The sequence below is a fragment of the Buceros rhinoceros genome, unplaced genomic scaffold (genome assembly GCF_000710305.1).
Source record: "Buceros rhinoceros silvestris isolate BGI_N320 unplaced genomic scaffold, ASM71030v1 scaffold38734, whole genome shotgun sequence".
Lineage (NCBI taxonomy): Eukaryota > Metazoa > Chordata > Aves > Bucerotiformes > Bucerotidae > Buceros > Buceros rhinoceros.
In genome coordinates, this window is record NW_010407188.1 from 1 (window position 1) to 259 (window position 259).

A 259-nucleotide genomic window follows, 5' to 3' on the forward strand; every position below is an offset into this window, starting at 1 on the left:
TGCAGTGTCCCCATGGTCCCCCCACCTCCACAAGGGAGCTCAGCGCTGGCCCTGAGTGGGCTTAGTGGTGGCCGGTGGTTGGGGCTGGCCATGCAGGGGCACCCTGGGTTCCCTGCTGTGAGCACCCTCAGTTTGGTCCAGTGTGGGGCAGGGGCACCCATGTCCCCTGGGGTGGCCACAGGGGTGTCCCCATGCCCAGGGAGGGTGGGCGCACACGGGAGAGCACAGGAGACGGGGAGCCTCGGCAGGGCTCTTTTTT